The sequence below is a fragment of the Microcaecilia unicolor genome, chromosome 5 (assembly GCF_901765095.1).
Source record: "Microcaecilia unicolor chromosome 5, aMicUni1.1, whole genome shotgun sequence".
NCBI lineage: Eukaryota > Metazoa > Chordata > Amphibia > Gymnophiona > Siphonopidae > Microcaecilia > Microcaecilia unicolor.
The window spans coordinates 290,372,697-290,391,335 of record NC_044035.1 but is presented as its reverse complement, the minus strand read 5'-3'; positions in this window follow the sequence as shown (position 1 = coordinate 290,391,335).

Here is an 18,639-nt window from a genome sequence, read left to right as displayed (position 1 = left end):
AACTATTATCCCAACTCTACAGATCTCACCGTGACCTCTCTAACCTCATCTCTATTTCTCTACTCCCCTCCTCTTCTCTGCCCTTCTCTTGCGCCCTATGGAATGCCTGCTCTATCTGTAACAAACTCCCCTATATCCAGGACCTCTTTATCTCGCGTTACCTCCATCTGCTCGCCATAACAGAAACCTTGCTCTGTCCTGATGACTCTGCTTCAGTCGCAGCCCTGTGCCATGGCGGTTATCTATTTTCACATACTCCTCGCCCTGCTGGTCGCGGGTGCGGTGTTGGACTACTTCTCTCTCTCGCCTCCAGATTTCAACCCCTTCTTCCACCTCAATCTCACTGTTTTTCCTCCTTTGAAGTCCACTCTATCCGCCTTTTCTCTCCTCTGCCTCTTCAAATAGCGGTCATTTATCGTCCCCCTGATAAGTCCCTTTCATCCTTTCTCAGTGACTTTGATGCCTGGCTTGCCTTCTTCCATGATTCTTCCTCCTCCTCTCTCATCCTTGGTGACTTTAATATTCCTGCTAATGATCCTTCCAACTCTTATATTTCCAAGTTACTCGCTTTAACATCCTCCTTTAATCTCCAACTATGATCCACCTCATCCACTCATCAAAATGGTCACTGTCTTGATCTCATCTTCTCCTCCAACTGTTCACCCTCTAGTTTCCTTGCCTCTGATCTTTCCCTCTCTGATCACCATCTTATAACTTTCACACTTAAATCTCCTCCCTCCCAGTCCCGTCCTATCTTATCTAATTTATCTAGGAATCTTCACGATATTGACCCTTCATCTCTATCCTCCCATGTTTCAAACCTCCTCTCTACTGTGGCACCACCCACGTCTGGCAACGAGGCTGTTTCTTCTTACAACAATACTCTATCCTCTGCCTTAGACACTCTTGCACCTTTGATTACCCGCCCTATAAGGCGTACAAAACCCCAACCTTGGCTGACTTCTAATATCCGCTACCTACGTTCCTGTACCCGCTCCGCCGAACGCCTCTGATGGAAATCTCAAGCCCTTGCTGATTTCTTACACTTTATGTTCATGCTGACCTCCTTCCAATCTGCTCTTTTACGTGCCAAACAGGATTATTATATCCAACTGACCAACTCTCTTGGCTCTAACCCTCGACTTCTCTTCACCACATTGAACTCTCTCCTCAAGGTGCCCCTCCCCCAACTCCCCCTTCATTATTTCCTCAGACCCTTGCTGAATTCTTTCACGACAAGGTTGAAAAGATAAACCTTGCATTCTCTACCTCACCACCTCTCCCTCCAGTAGTCCATTCTCCTCTCTCTCCTTCCCCTCATTCCCTTTCCTCCTTTCCTGAAGTTACTATTGAGGAATCTACACTTCTCCTTTCTTCCTCAAAATGTACCACCTGTTCCTCTGATCCCATTCCCACCCACCTTCTTAATGCCATCTCTCCTGCTCTTATTCCTTTTATCTGTCACATTCTCAACCTCTCACTTTCCACTGCGACTGTCCCTGCTGCCTTTAAACATGCTGTGGTCACACCTCTCCTTAAGAAGCCTTCACTCGACCCTACTTGTTCCTCTAATTACCGACCCATCTCCCTCCTTCCTTTTCGCTCCAAATTACTTGAGCGTGCTGTTCACCACCGCTGCCTTGATGTTTTCTCCTCACATGCTATTCTTGACCCACTACAATCTGGTTTTCGCCCTCTCCACTCAAACTGTGCTTACTAAAGTCTCCAATGACCTATTACTGGCTAAATCCAGAGGTCAATATTCCATCCTCATTCTTCTTGATCTTTCTGCTGCTTTTGACACTGTCAATCACAGCATACTTCTCGATACCCTGTCCTCACTTGGATTCCAGGGCTCTGTCCTTTCCTGGTTCTCTTCCTACCTCTCCCTCCACACCTTTAGTGTTCACTCTGGTGGATCCTCTTCTACTTCTATCCCTCTGCCTGTCGGCGTACCTCAGGGTTCTGTTCTTGGTCCCCTCCTCTTTTCTATCTACACTTCTTCTCTTGGTTCATTAATCTCATCCCATGGCTTTTCCTACCATCTCTATGCTGATGACTCCCAAATCTACCTTTCTACCCCTGATATCTCGCCTTGCATCCAAACCAAAGTTTCAGCGTGCTTGTCTGACATTGCTGTCTGGATGTCTCAACGCCACCTGAAATTAAATATGACCAAAACTGAGCTTCTCATTTTCCCCCCCAAACCCACCTCCCTGCTCCCCCGTTTTCTATTTCTGTTGATGGCTCTCTCATTCTCCCTGTCTCCTCAGCTCAAAACTTTGGGGTCATCTTTGACTCTTCTCTCTCCTTCACTGCTCATATCCAGCAGATTGCCAAGACCTGTTGTTTCTTTCTTTACAACATCCGTAAAATCCGCCCCTTTCTTTCCGAGCACTCTACCAAAACCCTCATCCACACCCTTGTAACCACTCGTTTAGACTACTGCAATCTGCTTCTTGCTGGCCTCCCACTTAGTCACCTCTCTCCTCTCCAGTCAGTTCAAAACTCTGCTGCCCGTCTCGTCTTCCGCCAGGGTCGCTTTACTCATACTACCCCTCTCCTCAAGTCGCTTCACTGTCTCCCTATCCGTTTTCGCATCCTGTTCAAACTTCTTCTACTAACCTATAAATGTACTCACTCTGCTGCTCCCCAGTATCTCTCCACACTTAATTTCCCTACACCCCTTCCCGTGCACTCCACTCCACTCCATGGATAACTCCTTCTTATCTGTTCCCTTCTCCACTACTGCCAACTCTAGACTTCACGCCTTCTGTCTCGCTGCACCCTATGCCTGGAATAAACTTCCTGAGCCCCTACGTCTTGCCCCATCCTTGGCCACCTTTAAATCTAGACTGAAAGCCCACCTCTTTAACATTGCTTTTGACTCGTAACCACTTGTAACCACTCGCCTCCACCTACCCTCCTCTCCTCCTTCCTGTACACATTAATTGATTTGATTTGCTTACTTTATCTTTTGTCTATTAGATTGTAAGCTCTTTGAGCAGGGACTGTCTTTCTTCTATGTTTGTGCAGCGCTGCGTACGCCTTGTAGCGCTATAGAAATGCTAAATAGTAGTAGTAGTAGCACTTGGCCGACTTTACTTGGTCCATTTTTTCTTACCACCAAGCCTCAAAAAGGTGCCCAAATTGACCAGATGACCTCCCCTGACTCCCCCAGTGGTCACTATCCCCCTCCCTCCCTGAAAAAAACAACTTTAAAAACTTTTTTTGCCAGCCTCAAATATCATACTCAGGTCCATCGCAGCAGTATGCAGGTCCCTGGAGGGGAGAAGTGTGTGTGTCAGCGGAGGCATAGTAAAAGCTTGGACGTCCTTCTTTCAAACATTTTGGAGGTCCTGAACTGTCCCCCCCCCCCCCCCACAGGGTTGGCCAAATTTCAAGGGAGTGGAGTGGAGGAGTGGCCTAGTGGTTAGAGCACTGGTCTAACGATCAAGAGGTGGCCAGTTCAAATCTCACTGCTGCTACTTGTGATCCAAAATCCCACTACTGCTACTTGTGATCCGAAATCAAAATAAATAAACAAAGGGGGTGTCAGAGGCATAGCAAAGGCATGGACATCCACATTTTGGACATCCTCAACTGCCCAACAGAGGCATAGTAAAGGCACCTAACACCTGAACGTCCTTCACCTATACTCACTTCCCAACGGAGGCATAGCAATGGCACCTAACACCTGGACGTCCTTCACCCATACTAAAAAAAAAAGACATCCCTGATGAGCACTTGGACATTTTCACCTGGACTTGTGTTTTTTTAAGGTTGTAGACAGCTATTATACATGCAGCTTGTCTGCGTGTATGAAGCTGTCTTTGGCATGCGCAGAGCAGCCATGCATAACGCTTGGGTGCTCTGCACTGGCTTCCCCTCCCTAGGAAGGAAATCGTGTACAAATGAGCTAACAGTGAGCAGCTCATTTGCATGCGATTTCCTTCCGAATCACTAAAGGATCAGTAAGGGAAGGGCTTTTTCCGTTCAGTTACTGCATCAGTTAGTCCACTGCAGTGCCCCCTTTGGTGTCCTGGCATGTCAGGGGGACCAGTGCACTATAAATGCTGACTCCTCCCATGACCAAATGAGTTGAATTTGGTCGTTTTTGAGATGGGTGTCCTCGGTTTCCATTATGGCCGAAAACTGGGGACGACCATCTCTAAGGTCGACCATTACAACATTTATGTCGACCATCTCTCTAAGGTCGACCTAAATGTTGAGATTTGGGCATCCTCGACCGTATTATTGAAACGAAAGATGGCCGCCCATCTTGTTTCGATAATACGGGTTTCCCTGCCCCTTCGCGGGGATGTCCTGCGAGGACACCCTCAGGAAAACTTGGGTGCTGTCATGTCTGTGGTCGTGACCCCTCACAGCCTCTGCCTGATTTCTGGGGTCAGCTTCTGACTTGGCTTCTGCCTATCCTTTCTGGAGTAGTTCTGTCTTTGGGAAGATCTGTTTTGGTTTCCTATCTCTGGCTGCCGTCATCTGGGTTGGATCAATGGTGGCAGCCATCTTGGATGGCTCAAGAGTCGTAGCCATCTTGGATAGCTCAAGGGGTACAGCCATCTTGGATAGATCATATCATAGGAAGCCATCTTGGAGTAACGAGGACAGGAAGGAAGCCCTTATTTGGTCCTTAGAGATCTTCTGTGGGAACAGCCTCCATTGTTACTCAGAGTTGCTGCAGCTGCACCTCAGGTGTTGATGGGCTTTATTAATCACCTAGAGACTGCAGTCAGTTGCCTTTGCATTGCGTCTTAGGCCCTGGTATGTGGGTGCTGGTGCACTTCTGCCTGAGAGACTTTGTCTGGACCTGATTCTGCTTTTGCTGGTTTCCTGCCTTTTGAACCTTTGCCTGGACCTGGATTTTGCTTTGCTTGCCGCCTGTCTTTTGAACCTTTGCCTGGACCTGGACTTTGCTTTGTTTGCCGCCTGCCTATTGAATCTTTGCCTGGACCTGGACTTTGATTTGCTTGCTGCCTGCCTTTTGAACCGTTGCCTGGACCTGTCTTCTGCTTGCTGGCTGACTGCCTAGAGACCTTGCTTGGATTTGCCAGTACGTCTGTTCTGCCTTGCTTCTGGTGTGGGGTGGTTTTGCCTACCACTGCTGCTCCTCGGCAGTGGTCCAAGGGCTCACAAACCCAGTTTCCAGCTGTGAGTATGTGACAGTATGCAAAGGCCTGAGCTCGGCAAGATTACCCTTCCAGCTGGGGTTCCAGCCTCTGACTTTGTTTCCTGGTGGCAGGCCAGCTCCCAGCCCGGGCGCAGCTCCTAGTTCCAGTTCAGATTCCAGTTTCAACTTAATGTCTGCTCTTGACTCTTGGATGACGCTCCATGAGTACCATGATAAACTTTTGTCTGATCCAGCCCTGAAGAATACTCCGGAAGCTGCAGCGGAGAGAGAGCGTGTCTGTGGGCTTGGGTTCTTTGAAAACCCAGTTTCTGCTATTGATCTGGCTACCCCGCTCTACGATTACCGCCTCAGACTTTCGTTTGATCCAGCCCTGCGGGATACTCCTGAAGCCGACGCTGAGAGAAGGTGTCTTAAAAGTCCCGAGTGCACGGCTCTCCTGCAGTCTTTTTGCGCTCGAGTGGCACCTTGTAGGATCGTTATCACAGATAATAAATTATCTGCATCCAAGATTCCCAAACAAAACTATATGCACACAGACTGCTCAGCACTCGGTATAGGGGGCGGGAACCTTGGATTAGAGCCTATGCAGTTCTTCCGAGAGAAAGGAAAGCGACTAGAAAAGCAAGCTGATATATATATATATATATATATATATATATATATATATATATATATATATATATTAGATTTATTATGGTATATCAGGTAAGAAAATATAGGTAATGTATACAAAATAGAACTCTGCAAAGCTTTGGCTGAATACAAAATTACTGGCTGATAAAAATTACACTCATACGTCACACTACTAAACACTAATTCTTACTGGTTACCAGATATTACACCACTGATAAGTCACACTATGTTACGAGGTAGTACAATTATTAGCAGCTTCTCCTGATCACAAATATGACGGCACCAGCCTTCTGCTCAGGTAAATACCACTAACTAGCCCCCGACTAGTAGGAAATGAATCACCGTGTTTCTCACCAGGCTGAGACCTCAGGGTCGTCTTCCGGGAATGCATGGGACACCTCACAGACTCAAGCTGATATGGCAGCGAGTCTTAGTCAGAGCTGGAATAGAACTCTGCAGCAGACAAAGAAGGGCACAGGTCATTCAGTGCAGGTACAGCTGAACCACGATACTTTCCTCCAGATACACAGTTCATCAGTTGGTGGACCTTATTAGGTCTCACTGGTCTTCTTTCCACCTCCACCTTCTTCCAAGGCTTCCAAATAACTCTTTCTTGTTCCCGCTCTTCCCAGTACCTCTTGGTCCGATGGCTGCAGGAACCAATCTGGATCTTCCTCGGCTCACTGCATGGCAAGAACAGTCTGTTGTTCTTGACCTTCAAGTTGTTACATTTTGGTATGCATTTTCTGTTTCTCACCCGCCTTGCTGGAGCCAGCCTCTCAGGGAGATAAGGGGGCCTGCTTTGCCCACAGCATGTCCTTGGTGCTGAGCTTCTGCTGTAATTTTCCACAAGCTGCAAAGCTGTTTCTTGCTGACACAGAGATGTGCGGGTCAGAGTTTACAGTCTCCATTTTGCTGTCATAGGATTATACAGGCCATGGCCCGCAAGGTGAGACACACAGGGAAATACTCCTACAGCCTCTAGTCAAGCCTCCAACTGCAGTCCCAGTGGCACTTCTAGCCGAGTCTCAGCCGAGTTCCAGCTCCAGCCAAGCTGCTGAGTCCATGCTAAATTCCAGTTCCAGCCAAGCTCTGAGTCCTGTCAGAGTGACGCTTCTAACCGAGGCTCCAATTCCAGTTCAAGTAACGCTTCCAGTTAAGCCTCCGAGTCCAGTCCGAGGGAAGTTTTCGATTGAGCCTCTGATTCCTGCTCGAGTGGTATGTCTGGCCGAGCCTCCAGTCCTCGTTCAAGTGGCACGGCCAGTGAAACCCCTGAGGCCAGCTCGGGGGCTGCTTCTGATGGAGCCTCCGAGACTTATTCAAGTGGCACTGCAGGTCGAGCCTCCGGTCCTAGTCCAAGGTACCCATCCAATCAAGCCTCTGAGTCCAGTTCGAGGGGTGCTTCTAACCGAATCTCCGATTCCTGCCCGAGGGGTACTTCAATCCAAGCCGCCACTTCCAGTCCAGGTGGTGCTTCCAGTCAAGCCCCGGAGTCCTGTTCAAGTGGCACTCCTAGCCGAGCCTTTGCTGAGTTCGAGTTCCAGCCAAAATGTTCCTGAGCCTGCACTGAGTTCCAGCCAAGTGCCAGAGTCTGCTCTGAGTTCCAGCTAAGCTTCTGAGCCTGCCCAGAGCTCCAGCCAAGATGTGCCCGAGCCTGCCCTGAGTTCTAGCCAAGATGTTCCTGAGCCTGCACTGAGTTCCGGCCAAGCTTCTGAGCCTGCCCTGAGTTCCAGCCAAGCTTCTGAGCCTGCCCGGAGCTCCTGCAAAGATGTGCCCGAGCCTGCCCTGAGTTCTAGCCAAGATGTTCCTGAGCCTGCACTGAGTGTCAGCCAAGCGCCGGAGTCTGCTCTGAGTTCCAGTCCTGATTCCTGTTCCAGTTCCTGTCCAGCTGACCATGGCCATGTGTTGGAGCTCCTCCGTAGATTTCACCATTGTTTTCCTTGGAGACCTGAAGTTCCTTTAGAGACCTGGAGTTCCCGTGGGGACACGGGAGCCTTGAGGGGGAGGTACTGTCACGTCTGTGGTCGTGACCCCTCACAGCCTCTACCTGATTTCTGGGGGTCAGCTTCTGAGCTGGCTTCTGCCTATCCTTTCTGGAGTAGTTCTGTCTTTGGGAAGATCTGTTTCGGTTTCCTATCTCTGGCCGCCTTCATCTGGGTTGGATCAATGGCGGCAGCCATCTTGGATGGCTCAAGAGTCGTAGCCATCTTGGATAGCTCAAGGGGTACAGCCATCTTGGATAGATCATATCATAGGAAGCCATCTTGGAGTAACGAGGACAGGAAGGAAGCCCTTATTTGGCCCTTAGAGATCTCCTGTGGGAACAGCCTCCATTGCTACTCAGAGTTGCTGCAGCTGCACCTCAGGTGTGGATGGGCTTTATTAATCACCTAGAGACTGCAGTCAGTTGCCTTTGCATTGCGTCTTAGGCCCTGGTATGTGGGTGCTGGTGCACTTCTGCCTGAGAGACTTTGTCTGGACCTGATTCTGCTTTTGCTGGTTTCCTGCCTTTTGAACCTCTGCATGGACCTGGATTTTGCTTTGCTTGCCGCCTGTCTTTTGAACCTTTGCCTGGACCTGGACTTTGCTTTGTTTGCCGCCTGCCTATTGAATCTTTGCCTGAACCTGGACTTTGCTTTGCTTGCCGCCTGCCTTTTGAACCGTTGCTTGGACCTGTCTTCTGCTTGCTGGCTGACTGCCTAGAGACCTTGCCTGGATTTGCCGGTACGTCTGTTCTGCCTTGCTTCTGGTGTGGGGTGGTTTTGCCTGCCACTGCTGCTCCTCTGCAGTGGCCCAAGGGCTCACAAACCCAGTTTCCAGCTTTGAGTATGTGACAGGTGCCCCATTCGATTATGCTCAAATCTCCCCCCTTCAATCCATTCAGAACTCTGCTGCACGTCTTATCTTCCACCTGGACCGATATGCTCATATCATCCCTGTCCTCAAGTCACTTCACTGGCTTCCGATCAGGTACCGCATCCAGTTCAAGCTTCTCCTACTAACCTACAAATGCACTCAATCTGCAGCCCCTCATTACCTCTCTACCCTTATCTCCCCTTACGCTCCTACTCGAAACCTCCGCTCACAGGACAAATCCCTCCTCTCTGCACCCTTCTCCACCACCGCCAATTCCAGGCTCCACCCTTTCTGCCTCGCCTCTCCCTATGCTTGGAATAAACTTCCTGAGCCCATACGCCAAGCCCCCTCCCTGCCCCTCTTCAAATCCTTGCTCAAAGCCCACCTCTTCAATGTCGCCTTCAGCACCTAACCATTATACCTCTATTCAGGAAATATAGTCTGCCCCAATTTGATTGTCTGCACATTTTGTCCATTAGATTGTAAGCTCCTTTGAACAGGGACTATCCTTCTTTGTTAAACTGTACAGCGCTGCGTAACCCTAGTAGCGCTTTAGAAATGTTAAGTAGTAGTAGTAAGTTACATTGAAATACTTTTAAAACAAATGGGAGGAAATATTTAGTTAAGCTCTGAAACTCTTTGCTGGAGGATGTGGTAACAGTAGTTAGTGTATCTGGGTTTAAAAAAGGTTTGGACAAATTTCTGGAGGAAAAGTCCATAGTCTGCTATTGAGACAGACATGGGAAGCAACTGCTTGCCCTGAGTTTTGTTGTATGGAGTGATGCCACAATTTGGATTTCTGCCAGGTACTTGTGACCTGGCTTGGCCAGTGTTTGGACAACAGAATACTGGGCTAGATGGACCATTGGTTTGACCCAGTATAGCTACTGTTATGTTCTTAAGTAGGGTTAGGACATTAGTGTATAGCCATTAATAGTGAAAAGGGAAAATCAGCCATTTTCTGGCTGCAGTAAAAATGGCCTTAGCATACAGGGAAAAGCCTGCATAAGAGCATGCTAAGGCCACCTTCTAGCACAGCTTAGTAAAAGGACCCCTAGGTTTCATTACATAAAATGAGACGTGCTAACAGTAGCCCACATTGATAACTACACCTCTAAGGTGTTATGTTACCACTAATCCATGCTATTTTAGCACAGGTCCTTTTTAATGCAATGCGACTTAGTTATTATTAAATGGGGTTAAAGTAAAATAACACATCTTAACAGTAGCCCATGTTAACTACCCCCCCCCCCCTCCAAGCATAAAACAAACAAATATAAACTAGGGCATCTTAGTAATTTAAACCAGTGGTAAGTTGTTTACAAGCCAGCAACTTGCCTATCCCACAGCATAATTTAGCGTAATATATTTAATAGATATAAATACATCATAAAATACACAGTGAGAAAGAAAACCAAAAAATGTCAGGAACAGAATAAAAGGAATGAGTATAGGGAAAGTAGAATTACTGAAATAATGGCCACCAAACAATAGGAAGTGTGCCCAGAGGAATGACAAATTGCTTGCAAGGGGAAGACAAGAATTTAAAAAATGGGAGGCAAAAATAAATCTTTATGTATGAGCTGAAAAAAAATGCTCACTTGAGTAAAGTTAGGGAGGAAAATAATCCCATTTGTATGGGAGAACTGGAAAAGAACTGTGACCAGACAAAGAAAGAGGAGTGGGGGGTATGCAGTAACAAGGTCAGAGGGGTGTTTAAGAGCAGGTTAAGAAATTGTTTTGTTGTTGTTGTTGTTTTTTTTTTTTTTTTTTAAGATGATTGATCTAAGCTATTATTACTAATCCTAGTAATAGGAATTTTTAAAAGTGCCTGGAACCATTGATGCTGTTTACAAAGCTAGAAATGAATGTCAGTTCAATTGAGACTAACTACTACAGAACATAATAAGATGCTCATTAAGGGGCTCTTTTACACAGCAATCTGGCACTACCGCCAGCCTACTGTGGCAGCTAGCGGTAGTGCCACCCCATTTCCGGCATGACAGGAAATAATTTGTATTTTTGGTGCTGAGGGCTCACCTGGGGGTAATCAGACAGCACATTACCGCTGTGTTAGTGCAGAAACCTTTAACATCTCCTAAATAGGAGAAGGTAAGAGCTCCCCCCCTGGAAATGGCCATGCGGCAAGTGAGCACTTACCACACAATCTTTTCCCTTTTTTTGCCTTTTACCTGCTGTGGTAAAAAAGGCCTTAGCGTGCAGCAAATCCAGGTGCCGATGTTATGGCAGGGCCCCTTTTACCACAGCATGGTAAAAGGGGCCCTAAGCCAAAGAATATCTAATCTCACTTATACAGGAAGTTTCACTCTTGGCTTAGGGCCTTGTTTACTAAGGTGTTCTAGTGTTTTTAACACTTTCACAAATTAGTACACACTAACTGTGTAGGTGCCCATAGGAATATTGTGGGCAGCTACACAGCGTACGCTAATGGTTAGCGCATGCCAAAAACTCTAACGCACATCTAGCGTGGCTTAGTAAACAGGGCCCTTAGTCATTACACAGTTTCTAATGCTGGATTAATGATTCAGTTCATTACACATTTTACCTTCAAGTACACTAACAAAATATTCAACTTCCACTTGGGTCAGGAGCTCAGTCCTACACCCTCATAAGGGCGAAAAGAGGGAAAATAAAGACAAACTTTATTCCACTTATAGGGTTAATAATAATAATAATAATAATAATAATAATAATAATAATAATAATGTGCACTGTTGGGTAACAGAGTGCACTGTTTGAGAAACATGGTGCACTATCGATGACACTGCCCCTAATGTGAAAAATAATTTTAAAAAATAACATAATTTAAAAAAATCCTTTAAATGACACAAGAGACTAAACATAATTAACATTTTGGGCCCACAAACACCAAGTTATAACAGATGGATGTATTTATGCGGAATATCATTATATATCCTGTTCTCAAAGGGCAGGATTCAGTAAATGGCACTTGAAATTAGGTAAAACTCTAACCACTATAGGAGAGTACAAACTCTGAAAATAATATCAAAACCTAATAAATAGAGTTTATATATTGAGTAAGTTTGGAGGTGTCCCTTTAAATAGGTGAAAACAATTATTTCATGTACAATATGAATTTAACAAATGGAACCTCAAACCTCCTACAAGAGGCCATGCCAAATATTGCCTATGCCATCTTTGAGATCCATATTACTGAGCTTTAGTTTTCAGTGTTGATTGGTATCAATGTTGCAGATGGATGTGAAGCGCCCTTCCTGAGGCAGCCACGAGGTTGGCGAAACAAGGCGCTCTTGTAGAAGGGTCGGCGTTATTTTCGCCGTCACACAAGAAGGGTCGGCGTTTTTTTCGCCGTTATACAAATTTTTCAAGGCTCCGGAGCCCTATCCGGGGGGGATTTTTGATTTTCATCTTTTTGAAGCAGTTATGCCAGCAATAAGCTAAGTAATCTTGATTTTACTATTTATATAGTCTTAGATAGGTTTTTTGTTATTGTTTACTGTACTGCAAGTTTTCTCCCTATGGGGCTCCTTTAGGTAGTCGGGTGTAGGCTGGGGCCAGTTTTGGGCAGTTTGGGTTTTTTGGTGTCCTTTTAATTCATATTATTTGGGAGGGAGAAAGAGTTTTTTATCCTATACGATTTTCTCATATAGCATGAGTTTTTGCGTTGGGATCTTTTTCTCTCTTGTCTCTCCTAAACAGGAACCTATGATATTAACCTACTCCTATATATACAAGAGATTGGCAATATTTGGCATGGCCTCTTGTTAGGAGGTTTGAGGTTCCATTTGTTAAATTCATATTGTACATGAAATAATTGTTTTCACCTATTTAAAGGGACACCTCCAAACTTACTCAATATATAAACTCTATTTATTAGGTTTTGACTTGAAATTAGGTGCCAGACTAATTCGCACTAAGGGGACATTTTACAAAGGCACAATAGCGTTTTTAGCGCGCGATAAAAATAAGCATGCATTAAATACTAGAGATGCCCATATATTCCTATTGATGTCTCTAGTGTTTAGCATGCACTAATGACTAGCGCACGCTAAAGACGCTAGCATATCTTTGTAAAACACCCCCTAAATTATTATTCTGCCAAGGCTGTTTGATGTTTACAGAAGAGTGGTGCTGAATTCAGTGCTGACTAAGCATCTACTATAATAAAACTCACCCTCAACGTTCTGAAGACACTGACGTCACTGCAACCACTCAGACACCGGTTCGTAAGTTCATGGTGGTGAAGCCACAACACTCACCATGTCTCCATGCCCCGCCCTTGCGTCACACGTAATGACGTCGAAGGCGGAACAAATACAGAACAACGCAAATGGCCGCTGAGAGTTGAAGCAGCCTCGCGAGACTTCAACTCTCGGCGGCCATTTTGAAACGCCGAGAGCCGGACTCGCACAGGATGCAGCAGGGCAGCTAGCAGCAGCGCTCCGACCAGGAAACAGGGAGCTCTTTCTTTCCTGCCCTGACCGAAGAGGTACCTCTAGACCACCAGGGATAGTCGCGTAAGGGGAGGGGAAGGGAGTCCCGTGCCCGCCTCCAACGACAGGAGGGCGTGGGACTCAGAGGGCAGAGAGAGAGACAGCAACGGAAGGCGTGGGGAACCCTTGCTAGCACCCGTTTCATTTCAGGCAGAAACAGGCCTTTTTTAGTAGTATTCTATAATTGGTGCCTAAATTTAGGCACCAATTGTAAAATACACTTAGTTGATATTTCAGCGCCTAAATCTACATACATCTATTTATACCAATGAAAACATGGCGTACATCTCAGCGTGTAGATTTAGGCACACTGGGCCATATTCTATAACTAGACATGCATATTTTGTGAATGCTCATTTCCATGCCCATAACCACACCTTTTTTGCCTGCACACGTTAGAAATTCAGCGCAAATTGTTACAGAATACGCTTAGTGAATTGTGCAAATAAATTCTAATCAGTGCCAATTAGTGCTCATTATTGCTTGTTAAGTGCTGTTATCAGTGCTCATTAGCTTTTTACGCTTGTTAAATTATGTGTATTGTTATAGAATCTGCATCGATATCAGTGACAATCTCTAGGGTTAATGAATGACAAGAGGCAAACTACCACAAAATGCAATAAAGTGTTTTGTGGTTAGCCATTTTCCCCACATAACGCATGAGTCAGAGCTTTGCATGGTTTAGTAAAGGGGTTCCAAAGTTGCAGTGATAGAAATGTTTCTTTATTTATATTGTTGTAAGTTAAAACTCATAAAGGCTATATTTTTAAAAACACATAAACAAAATAGGCATATAACATACTTGCTTTGACAGGACTTGTTTACTGCATGCCATGATCACCAGAGAAAAGAAAAGGAGATGAAATTTCTGTTCACCTGTAACAGAACATAAAACATGAAACAGAATTGGTAGGCAATGCTATAACACAGAGCTTAGCAACCCTTCTCATTGCACCCTTTCCAGGAGAACAGCAGAAACATTATTAATAATGGTTCTTCACCTGCAGTTATTTATATAGTTGATATAATTACTTTAAGTAACAAAAGAAGAAAATTTCATTGTGGGTCATATCTCATAGGAATTCCTTTAAAAATTCATTACAAGTAAATCACACATACTTTATAGAAAGTTTATTATTTTACTAGACTTTCATTGTTTTCAGAGTAGTTTCTAATGGAAGTAATTGTATCTCACTTCTGTCTTTTCCTGTGGAACTCTTCATTATAGAGCACATATGAATATAGGGCCCCATTTACCAAGTTGCAGGAAATGGCCGTGCGCCCCCCATTACCTCTCTACCCTCCTCTCCCTGTATGTTCCCACCCGTAACCTCCGCTGTCAGGACAAATCACTCCTATCTGTACCCTTCTCCACCACCGCTAACTCCAGACTCCGCCCCTTCTGCCTCGCCTCACCTTATGCCTGGAACAGACTTCCTGAGCCCATACGCCGTGCGCCCTCCCTGCCCATTTTCAAGTCCTTACTCAAGGCCCATCTCTTCTCCCTTGCTTTTGGCGCCTAACCACCTTCCCCATTCCAGATACTTACACTAACTACATAGCTTATTACCTTTAGATTGTAAGCTCTCTTGAGCAGGGACTGTCCTTCCCCTTGTCTAAACTTGTACAGCGCTGCGTAACCCTGGTAGCGCTATAGAAATGCTAAGTAGTAGTAGTAGTAGTACTGTGTGGACATTTCAGGGGGAAGCGCTTACCACCACATATTGAGGTGGCGGTAGGGGCTCCCACGCTAACCCGGCGGTAACCAATTACCACCGGGTACATTCCGGTGCTACAAAAATAAATATATTTTTGTAGACCCAGATATGACGGTGTGCTAGGGGTGGGAAGTACTGTCGGGCTGCTGCGGTAGCCCAGCAGTACTTCCTGTTTAGAGAGCGGTAAGCCCTTGTTATATTCTATGTTTGTTTCTAGCCAAGCATTTAACCTGTGGAAAAGACTGGAGAAACACCACAGAAAAATGTAAAAAATTGGATGTGAAACCAGTACTAGGAAGGCGAGTAGTGTAGTGCCACTGGGACCGTTCTGTTTAATATATTTGTGAGAGACATTACTGAAGGGTTAAAAGGAAAAGTTTGCCTTTTTGCGGATGACACAAAGATAACCAGCAGAGTGGATACCCTGGAGGGAGTAGAAACCATGAGAAGGGATCACCAACATTAGAAGAATGGTCAAGGGTCTGGCAGTTAAAATGTAATGCAACAACAGAGGAGTAGCATGATCAACAGGACTCTTCCAAAAAGCTAGGGAGACAGAGTGTAGAAAAATATTATTTTATTGTAAATAAAATGGGACTCGACACGGCACCGTGTTTTTGCAACAATGCCTGCCTCAGGAGTCTAAAAATCACAAGAAAAACACCCAAATAGAAAAACATAAAAATGTAGGAACATATGTAAAATTAGTTATAAAAGAACTAACTGCACCGAAGAGTAGCAAAAGACCCATTTAAAAATCAATGTAAACTATAAGATATTTAAATCAGTTAAAATTTCATGCCAAGAAGAAGAGAGTGATGCACTTGTGGTGCAGAAATACAAAAATGATGTACCAGATAGGAGGGGATAGATTGGTAAGCTCGGCTCAGGAGAGGGACCTTGGGTTGATGGAGTCTGAAGAATTCAAGGTGATAAACAATGCAGTGACCATGGCCATAAGGATGCTAGGCTGAATAGAGAGAGGTATAACCAGCAGAAGAAAGAGTATTGATGCCTCTGTACAAGTTGTTGGTGAGGCCCCACTTGAAGTATTGTGTTCAGTTTTGGAGGCCTTATCTTGCTAAGGATGTAAAAAGACTTGAAATGGTTCAGAGAAAAGTGATGAAAATGGTAGGAGGTTTATGTAGCAAGATGTACCTGGAGAGACTTGCAGGCTTCTTTTTGAAAGAGAAGGGTGTCCATCTTTCAACACAAATTGGGAGATGGGCGTCCTTCTCCCAGGGTCGCCCAAATCGGCATAATTGAAGGCCGATTTTAGGTGTCCTCAACTGCTTTCCATCGCGGGGATGACCAAAGTTCCTGGGGGGGTGTCAGAGGCATATCGAAGGCAGGACTGGGGCATGCCTAACAGATGGGCGTCCTTGAGCGATAATAGAAAAAAGAAGGGCATCACTGACGAGCACCTGGCCGACTTTACTTGGTCCATGTTTTTCTTACGACCAAGGCTCAAAAAGGTATGTGAACTGACCAGATCGAAGATGACCTCCCCTTACTCCCCCAGTGGTCACCAACCCCTCCCACCCTAAAAAAAACTTTTTAAATATTTTTTTGCCAGTCTCTATGCCAGCCTCAAATGTCATACTCAGCTCCATGACTGCAGTATGCAGGTCCCTGGAGCAGTTTTAGTGGGTGCAGTGCACTTCAGGCAGGCGGACCCAGGACCCTCCCCCCCTATCTGTTTCACTTGTGGTGGTAAATGTGAGCCCTTCAAAACCCACCAGAAACCCACTGTACCCACAGGTAGGTGCCTCCCTTCACCCCTTAGGGCTATGGTAGTGTTGTACAGTTGTGGGTAGTAGTTTTTTTTGGGGGGGAGAGGGGTTAGGGGGCTCAGCACACAAGGTAAGGGAGCTATGTACCTGGGAGCAATTTCTGAAGTCCATTGCAGTGCCTCCTAGGGTGCCCGTTTGGTGTCCTGGCATGTGAGGAGGACCAGTGCACTACGAATGCTGGCTCCTCCCATGACCAAATGGCTTGGATTTGACTCAGAGGGCTATGCTGAATGGTTACCCATATCAGACAGGCCTCTGAGGAGAAACCAGACAAAGAGTATCACAAACTGGGACAGTGGTAAGATGGTGACCTGAAGTTTGTATGCCCAACGGCCCAGCTGCCCTCTGAAGTTTCATCTTCTTTACGTAAATTTCCTCTCTGCAATTGCAGTTACCTTAACTGAGAGGAAGGGGACAACCAGCGGTCAGCCACTGATGGCCAGCGTTTTGTCCCCTGAGCAGCAAGTGCGGGACCGCTGCTCGACGAACTGCCCACAGATGAAAGGGTTGGCGAGTCCTTTGATTAGCGCCGGCGAAGGAGCGTCAACGCTCTTGGACCTGGAAAAAACAACTCCATCGCTTCTTTATTATTCAACCACCATGTCCAAAGGAGTGAAGGAGTGAGTTAGAGGCATATGCTGAAACGGAGGATGTTTACCACAGAACCCGAATCGGTGGAACCACTCTTAAACACCTAAGAGAAATCAACTTGGAGTTTTTGGCTCCCGTGGAGGTTACATTGAATACCATCTGGAAGGCGCGTCAGGACCTAACGGTGGCAGTAAATCATTTTGTTTCAGATATAATTTTATTAGAGAGTTACATGGACAATTCAACGGAATCCTTTGAGAGTAAAAAATTGATATAACAAATGTTTCTACACGAGCAAGAACTGGTTAGGATTTTGAAAATGATAATAGACCAGAAACTTTGAATAATAAAATTAATATTATTATAGATGATTAATATCAAGATTATTGTTTTTCCCAGAGTTCCGGGTATGACTCCTAAAGTTTTACTCAGAAATATTTCCTCAAATTATTACTTTAAAAGGAGTGAAGCCTGTGAAAACTGGATTACTTTAATCAGTAAGATTTGAATTAGAGACTTAAGTATATGTATTGTTAAATAACTTTTGGTTTTTAAAAGAGAAAGAATGTAATCAGATGTATTATTTCTAACTAATATTGGACAATAAGTATGTTTTCAATGAAATGATTTGACTATAAACCATATTGGCCTTGAAGAAGCCAACGAGATGATCAATGTGGAATAATGAATTAGACGAGTAATATCTGGGGCTAATCAGGTTAATACCACATTTTTTTTCTGTTTACTGTTTAATTGATCTCCTTATCTTGTTTCACTCTCCCCATTTAGTGGTCTAAGGAAGAGAATAGAATTACCTGACTGAAATAATTCCTATATATTACTTTCTCTGTATTTCTGGCAAGTTGTTTTATTGCTTGTAAAAATTTAAATGGTTATAAATAAAAAATTTAAAAACAAAAAAAATAATGGTCTGACTACAAAGGGCATGCACCAGCTCCAGTTGATTCAGAATGCAGCAGCAAGACTCACAGAAGGTTGCAAGCGACGTGACCATATCACACCATTTTTGCAAAAACTTAATTGACTACTAGTACAATACAGGGCTAAATTTAAAACTCTAGGTCTGATCTTCAAGGCCCTGAAAGGAAATTCCATGCGTACCTAAAAAATAGGATGATCCTCCACACATTGCCAAGGACACTAAGGTCCTCCCAAGGCCTTTCACTAACCATACCCTCTCCAAAAGACATTACACGATGTGATAACCGCAAGTGAGCCCTCACACTCTAGAATGCACTGCCTGAAAGGCTGCGCTTAACACAAGAATATCTGTACTTTAGGAAGCAGGTGAAAGCTTGACTCTTCAACCAGGCCTTTAATGGAAGAAGTAACTAATTCAGTCTAACTTATACACAAAAGGAGTAACTCAGGCTGCATATACT